This window comes from Periplaneta americana, chromosome 10 (genome assembly GCF_040183065.1).
Source record: "Periplaneta americana isolate PAMFEO1 chromosome 10, P.americana_PAMFEO1_priV1, whole genome shotgun sequence".
NCBI classification, from domain to species: domain Eukaryota; kingdom Metazoa; phylum Arthropoda; class Insecta; order Blattodea; family Blattidae; genus Periplaneta; species Periplaneta americana.
The window spans coordinates 181,716,099-181,723,562 of NC_091126.1; the positions used below are offsets into that span (position 1 = coordinate 181,716,099).

Below are 7,464 nucleotides of genomic sequence, written 5' to 3' on the forward strand. Positions count from 1 at the left end.
CTCAGCAAATTCAAACGCTGATTTAATTAAAATTGTTTAAGATGGTGAATTCATTAGCCCCAAGTGCGCTTAAAAAGAAGGAAATGTGGATAAGTTATTCTAGTTATGACAAAAGTTTTGCTGCAACATTCCATTATTGCTTACCTCAAGGCTAAAGATTTTTTAAGAAGAAAATTATGTTTATCAACAGTTAGATCTCTCCAAAATTGACTTCATGAATTTGGTATAGGTCCCGTGTACAGTTGTCAAAAAAAAAAAAAGTGGCCGCACTCGTGAACAGCAAATATTTTAAAAGTCCACTTCGGGTCGCGGCGATGTTACACGATGCATGTGCTTGTACAAGCAGTTCCGGAACTATGAAAGTGTTCCATATCTGCGCCTCATAGACAAGCGGTAGAGTGCTTGTTTAATGATTCAAAGGTTGTGGGTTCGGGCCTTCTTCAAGTTTTCATTTTATTTTTTAATCGTTCTTTAGCGATGTAAATGATTTTCAAATTATCATTTATATCCAGTTATCGTTCTTTATGGATATCACATTATTTATATTTTGTTATCGTTTTTTAGAGATATGAATAAAATTCAAGTCATCATTTGTATTCTGTTATCGTTTTATAACGATATAATTATTATTATTGTATCTCCAATGGGGGTTAGCCCTATTTTACATATGTATGTTAGGGCTATAGTTTTATACACAAAAAAAGATAAGCATAAAGAGAAATGGAAAAGAAAATTAAATTAGCTTACACAATGTAAACAAAACATAAACAATCCGTAAATTAGGCATTGCGATTGCAAAACAAATATCAGTTATCAATTTGAAACATACAAAAACATTAACAACACACATACGTAACACTTCTATAACACAAATATGCAGCTTTCCATACCATACATCATAAATTAATACACAATAGTCACACAAACACAATCAAACTATAATTACGACATTGCGACGACATCTAGCATCCCATAACTGACTCACATACATACAAATCAAGCATCCGTTGCAACACATACACTTCAACATAGTAGCCACACTTTTAAAAGTTACAAATTTGGCTCTAAGAAGAATAAATAGGACACTGTTACTAATTACTATTCTCCTACAATTTCTTAAATACATCTGTAATAAATCTGTGAAATTCCGATATGATTAATATTCACGTTTTTTATATTGTTATCGTTCTTTAGTGATATAAATAATATTCAAGTTATCATTATATTCTGTTTTCCTTCATTAGCATTATAAAATAATATTCAAGTTCTTTATATTGTTGTTGTTCTTTCGCAATATAAATAATCTGTATTTTATGCAAGTAATTATTATAACACAAATAACCATCTTTCGTTGTAAAATAGGTTATTTTATTCAGATAATTAAATACGTATTATATAATATCTTATATTAATTAAACAAACCGATATTTATCATTTATATTCTGTTATCGTTCTTTAGTGATACTGTATAAATAATATTAAAGTTATTTATGTTGTAATCATTCTTTAGCAATATAAATAACATAAATTTAATATTAGGTTTGGAAAAATCCAGTTGCATAATACTGGCATTAGTTTTTCTTTTTGTATTATTACATTATACTATCTTGAACCACAATAAAATGAAAAGGAGTAACGAGGAATTGAACCTGAGATGTTGACATCTAAATTCCGACGTTTGTCTGCTGAGCTACGAGGGCAAAAGTGTGGAAACATTTTCGGAAAAATTGGCCCAATCACACTCTAAGATTTTCTGATGATTCGTAGAAGCTAGTCCAGGATGCGGGGGCCAAAGGCTAATTGAGATTTCCTGGTCTCTGATCGGTTCAAACATCCTGATAAAATTAATATTTAACCCTTGCCGTGACTTTTGGTGAAGTCAGGAGGGCCCAATTAGTCAAATCCACTCTCCTCATCTCCACGCTTGGGCCCCCTGGAATTTAATAAGATGCGAAAGAGATCGTGGTGTGCGGAAAGCAACGGGATGTTACCGCATTTAGGCCTATCCTTCCCAAGAAAAACTGCAAACATGAACAAAGGAAGCTTTTAATAGAAGAAGAAGGATCTTCTGCGGACCTCTGGAAAAAGAACTAAGGAAGAGACTAGTGAAGTGCTTTGTGTGGAGTGTGGCATTGTATGGGGAAGGAACATGGACATTACGACGAAATGAAGAGAAACTAATTGAAGCATTTGAAATGTGGATGTGGAGAAGAACGGTGCGTGTGAAGTGGACAGACAGAATAAGAAATAAAATTGTGTTTGAAAAAGTGAGTGAAGAAAGAATAATGCTGAAACTGATTAGAAAGAGAAAAAGGAATTGGTTGGGTCTCTGGTTGAAAAGAATAATAGACGACATTAGGATATGTGGAACATATGCGGAGACTAAGAGGAAGGCAGAAAATAGGAAAGATTGGAGATTGCTGGGTTTGCAATGAAAGACCTGCCCATGGACAGAACACTTATGTATGTGGGTATGTTCAGAATGCCTGGAATATCGTGTCTAAGAACAGTCGCTATTTGTAAAGACTAGTCGATTCCATGCCCACTCGACTGCAAGATGATCGAGATAAGAGGAAGATAGACTAAATATTGAATTGTGGCTTTTTGTTTTGTTTTTTGAACGCTTAATTGTTTGAATGTTTTAACGCCGACGTCAGTAAATTTGTTTTGTTTATGCCAAGAAAGATAGCCTATTTTTATTGAGAATAAAATCTTTTTTCTTTCCATTTACAGCCACAATAACATTATGATAAAGTCATGGCATAATATATTAATGAACCTGATGTTAATTACTAAAATAAGCGTAAAAGAGAAAGGAGCCATTATGTATAGTTTGTCTCTCTCAAAAACACAACAAAAAAGAACATAAAAAGCACGAGGTTGTAGTCGAACGCAGGACCTCATGAATAAGAGGCCTGAACGCTACCATTACGCTATAGAATAACACACAGAATACTTCAATTACAACTGTAGATATCAGGCAACGTGACCCAACAACATGTAACATCACCTGTCTCTGAATTGTAGCGAAGATACCCGAAGGGAACTTTGTTTCAGGAGAGCGGCCACTTTTTCTTTTTACAGCTGTACATCTCACCATTTTACAATTCATTATTAAACATAAAATCGGATATTCTATCATTGAATGTAAAGGTTCTAACTATTATTGTTGTAGATGAAATGTCTTTGAAGGAAAATATAACTTATAAAGCTAAAGCACACACTTCGAGGGATTCATTGAATTAGGTATAAATAGACCTAATCAACAAACTTCAACTGACGTAAAAATTTCAGAAGTAGGTACCACTTGCAATGGTTTTCATTATTCGAGGAATGTGCAAAAATTTAAAGCAAGCCGTACATTATTTTCTATTAAAAGGTACCATGCCTGCAGAGATTTTCAAATCACATCTACTTGATGTAATAGATAACATATAAGATATATGCTTTATCTCTAAAGCAGCAACTGTGCCAGTATCTTCACTGGCAAACATTTCAATATACGAAAAAATTGTTACATAAAAATAAAATGGTTAACCATTAGCTAAGAAACGAAATAGGCGAAGTATGAAAGCTTCTAAATACATGCACAACTAAACCATAATTACATTTGAAAATTCGAGAATTGTGTCATTTCATTTCTATTCCAATAACTTTGTACCTTGTTATTAATTTAAAATGTTGTGAACATTGTGACACTAAATAATGCTATTGCTTTACATTTTCTTATTGACATCAAATGCACACCTCTCCGCTTTTCCTCACATAACCCTGCACACCACATGGAGTGTATCAACAGTCCAAGCCGCTTGATGGCAGCACAGTCACTTTTCGCCTCTGCTTGCAATGCTAAACAGGTAAGCTTTCCAGTATTATTGTTAGAGAGTATTTGGTAGCCATCAACATGCTAAACACTCTCTCTAAATATCGTTCATAATAAATAAGTTGGTAATCTTCATCTTACGATGTTTGGTGACGTACACACGTCCGTTGATGTGACATATTAATGAATTTAAATACTATTATAGTCACAATCATGCCATGGTATGAAAGAAAAATTTCACAACCTCGAGCGGGAATAGAACGTGCGACTTCCTGTTCTCCGGTCAGGCGCTCTACCACTGAGCTATCGAGTTCGTCTCACGCCAAAGGCTTGGAATTATCCTTTCATACTGGCGACTCTGTTATAGAGTACTGTCCATAGCGTCTGATCTAGTCAGCACTGCGTATGGGTTGAAATAAACTTTACAAATGTAATCTTCATCTTACGATGTTTGGTGACATATACACGGATTACATTTGTAAAGTTTCTTTCAACCCATAAGCAGTGCTGACTAGATCAGACGCTATGGACAGTACTCTATAACAGAGTCGCCAGTATGAAAGGATAATTCCAAGCCTTTGGCGTGAGACGAACTCGATAGCTCAGTGGTAGAGCGCCTGACCGGAGAACAGGAAGTCGCAGGTTCGATTCCCGCTCGAGGTTGTGAACCATGGCATGATTGTGACTATAATAGTATTTAAATTCATAAATAAGTTGGTGTTCCTTCGGTCCCGTTCTTTCCAACCAATATCCATTCCTTAAAGTGTACAGTGTACTTCGTTTACAAAAATATAAGGATAAATTTCTGAACACGGATTCCTTCCTTTCCCTCTTACTTGAAAATTCCAACATTGTGCACACAAAATAAATTATTGGCAGTGAAAAGTGTCTTTTCGTAAGCATGATGTTGCGCATTCGACAAACGCAGACAAATCAGCTCTTTTTGGTATTTTTAGATATAATTGTCAGTGAGGAAACCGCATACTGAAATGTTCCAAAATATAATAAATGTAAGTTGCACGACGTACAGATTAAACGTCGCAAGTGTAAGCTGCAACCTTAAAACCCGAACATAAACATCAAAAGAGAATAACCATATATATATATATATATATATACAGTCACGAAGCTCAATACGTACTAAATATGCATCCATAGATAGTTGCTAACCACTAGGATCGCTAATATCGGCTCATTACAGACAATGCGACATAGTACCTGCACAGTCTATTGTTCCTAGCACCCTCACAACTCCAGCTTCGTGACTGTATACACTAGATTGTGGTATAACCTTAAAAATCGAACACAAATATTTAGTAACAATACTAATATGCTGTCCCTCAATATCTATCTTAATTAATTATGTTGCATAGAAAGCAATCAACTAACAGAACAGATAACCTTACCGATAAAAAGGAATACAAATAAGGGAGTGGCTCTTGTAACGACTGTCACCTTTAGTTAAAAAAAAATAATAATACAAAATGCTATTCTCAAATGAATTTATGACGTCACGTCATGATCTTCGATTCTCCTCAAGCTCAAATTCGTAAAGTCACAATCTTATTATTAACAAGAAAAAATTCACTAGCACTTAAAACCTACTTACATTTAAGTTTACGTTACGTGAACTACATTAATGAGTCACTCTACTAGCCAACTTGAAACCCCGCGAACTTGATTGTCTATTAACTTTGCAAATTTGTAACAAGTCGACCGTGGTAACAAGTTACTCCTGCGACATCTGTGTAAGTCTCGGTGCGGACCAATGATGTCTAATTCCTCCGCTAGATGGCTGACTCTTGAGTTCAATGTGACAGACGCCAGCTGTGTGTGTGAACTTTCCAGCGAATTGTGTGATCGATATCATGTAATGACGTTCAAACGCAGAGCTGTGTCATTCACAAAATTTTGCAACGGTGACTGAATCGGCCTGCCTTGTCCCTACACGATAAATGTTGCACATTGTGCGCTTTTCTTCCTATTATTAATGTGACATGGCCCTAGGCTCGACTCATGGCCTACTTGATGTAAGGCCACCGCACTAAATGTGGCAACACCGCTACAATGCATTTTTGGGGGGCCGACATCTGTCACATTATAGTCTGAATGTAAAATGTTTCTAAATTCTATCATGAAATACAAGTAGATTCTCAAATTTTGTTGAATACGTATTCATAAAACATTAACCATGTTGTATCAGTGATAATTCCAACAGATAGCATACTTAATATCTCACAATTAAGGAAATAATTAAGTTTTTAACGGCATGTAGGCACAATAACATTACCCTTTATTATTATTGTCCAAAATAATTTTGTTATGTACTTTACAAATAATAATAATAATAATAATAATAACAATACAAAATTGAGGTTACACAAGTAATTTTATTGTCTAAGTCTTCTCGGGGCAGGCCTGTAGACTGAACTTGCAAACTCACATTAAAGTATTAAAAGAAAAAAAAGCATTATCCGTAATTCTTACATTTTTATTCAATCCTGAACAGATGGAAAAACTATTTTGGGCAACTACTGAATGTATACATAGGCCAAATAGAAATTCAAATACAATCTCCTGAGCCATTTATACTCGAACTCACACTTTCTGAAGTCGAAATTGCGATAGAAAACTTGAAAAAGTACAAATCTCCAGCTATCGTTCAAATTCCAGCAGAATTAATAAAAGAGTGTGAAAGCGCATTATTTACCGAAATTTATAACCTTGTATTTGCTATTTGGGGAAAAAAATTGTGCCAGAACAATGGATGGAGTCCATAATTGTACATTTTATGAAAGGGGAAAAGACTAACTACAGTAACTTTCGAAGAATATCACTTTTGTTGACGTCGTACAAAATGTTTTCCAATATTCTTTTGATAAGATTAACTCTTTATTTAGCTTAAATTATTGGGGATCATCAGTACGGTTTTAGGCGTAATAGGTCGACTATAATTGACCAAATCTTTTGTATTCGACAGATAATGTATAAAAATGGGAGTATAAGGGTACAATACTTCAATTATTCATAGATTTAAAAAAGGCATATGACTTGGCTACGAGAGAAGTCTTATATAATATATTTATTGCATTCGGTATTACCAAGAAGCTAGTTCGATTAATTAAAATGTCTCAGTGAAAAGTACAGCAGAGTCCGTATAGGCCAGTTTCTGTCGGATGCTTTTCCAATTCACTGCGGGCTAAAGTAAGGAGATGCACTATCTCCTTTACTTTTTAACTTTGCTCTAGAATATGCCATTAGGAAAGTCCAGGATAACAGAAAGGGTTTAGAATTGAACGGGTTACATCAACTGCTTGCCTATGCGGATGACGTAAATATGTTAGGAGAAAATCCACGAACTATTAGAGAAAACACGGAAATTTTACTTGAAGGAAGTAAAGAGTTAGGTTTGAAAGTCAATCCCGAAAAGAGGAAGTATATGATTATGTCTCGTGACCAGAATATTGTACGAAATGAAAATATAAAAATTGGAAATTTATCCTTCGAAGAGGTGAAAAATGCAAATATCTTGGAGCAATAGTAACAAATATAAATGACACTCGGCAGGAAATTAAACGCAGAATAAATATGAGAAATGCTTGTTATTATTTGGTTGATTGAGAAGCTTTTGTCATCCAATT

The 7,464-nt window shown here is 34.6% G+C and overlaps 1 protein-coding gene across 1 annotated transcript in view; it reads right to left on the bottom strand.

Moving 5' to 3' along the window:
- Positions 1-5,554, bottom strand: part of Cont (Contactin) — a 121,056-nt gene extending 115,502 nt beyond the window's left edge. The window contains exon 1 of the mRNA XM_069838555.1: positions 5,433-5,554. The gene's annotated coding sequence lies outside the window, so the exon portion shown is untranslated. The remainder of the gene's footprint in view (positions 1-5,432) is intronic.
- Between the last annotated feature and the right edge of the window lie 1,910 nt (positions 5,555-7,464).